The sequence below is a fragment of the Papaver somniferum genome, unplaced genomic scaffold (assembly GCF_003573695.1).
Source record: "Papaver somniferum cultivar HN1 unplaced genomic scaffold, ASM357369v1 unplaced-scaffold_90, whole genome shotgun sequence".
Classification (NCBI taxonomy): domain Eukaryota; kingdom Viridiplantae; phylum Streptophyta; class Magnoliopsida; order Ranunculales; family Papaveraceae; genus Papaver; species Papaver somniferum.
The window spans coordinates 52,454-53,575 of record NW_020652082.1 but is presented as its reverse complement, the minus strand read 5'-3'; positions in this window follow the sequence as shown (position 1 = coordinate 53,575).

The following is a 1,122-nucleotide window of genomic DNA, read 5'->3' as shown; positions in this document are numbered from 1 at the left end:
TCTTGGCAGAGGCCTTCAAACCGATATGAGAAACACCGTTCACCTTTAAACCATCTACGTTTTTCTCTGTATCCATCTTCTAGATCTTTTCATGTGATTGGTTTGACTCCGGATATGATATCCATAGTGCGACTATCTGAGTAGAGCTCTGTCACTTATATATGAATTTTAGTATGCTTGAGTGCAAACTCATGTACATCAATTGGAATTTCACATCAGGTTTCTTCCTCCTATAGTCAATGACTGTATGCCAACCAAGGAGATTCTTTAGTGCCTTTCAAGGTTTTGCGTAGATAGATATGGTCTGGAATAAAGGTTTTATGGGTACACCTATCGTAAACCCTCCCGACACTATAACTAGGCCACTAAAGCCACCTAGAGGTTCAAAGGCTTGTTGCACACGCTAAGTGCAATCGTGATGCCTGTGACAGTGAGTTGGGATTTTATTTTGTAGTTTCAATTTGCTCGGGACTAGCAAATAATAAGTTTGGGGGTATTTGATAGACGCATTTATGTGTCTATTTTCATCTCTATTGTGTATATTGTTAGTACCCATTTTTGTACTTATTATAGTGTTTTATGTGTTTGTAGGTATTTTTAGGCAATAAATATTTTTGGAAAAATCGGCTCGAAAAGTTGTCTAAAGCACCCAGAGGACACTTGTTATTCGGACTATCGCTTTTGGATAAGGGGCACCTTAGTTGGACACCTGCTATTCACACTTCAGTAGTGGTTAAGGGGCACTCATCTTCAACATTTCAAATCTGCATTTTGGCGGGAAAAATGTGCAGCATGCATGCATATTTTGGGTTTGATTTTTTGGCGATGTAGAAGGAGATTCAATGGATGAAAATTGCTGCGATGACTTGATTGAGCGTAACAGGCGTGGTGTGGTTGATTGTTTCGGTTAAAATTCACTAGATAACTCGCGAGGAGAAAACAGGGAAACACGTACGCCGAACTAGATATTCACGGGATTACTTTGAATTTAGACGTGTACTCACGTGTCTGGATCGAGTTGGGTTACTGAAGAAGCGTGCAACATTTAAACAAGGATATTTTGAACGAATTATATAGCTGCAGATGCATGAAAAAGGAAATAAAATATTTTCTTTAATACCG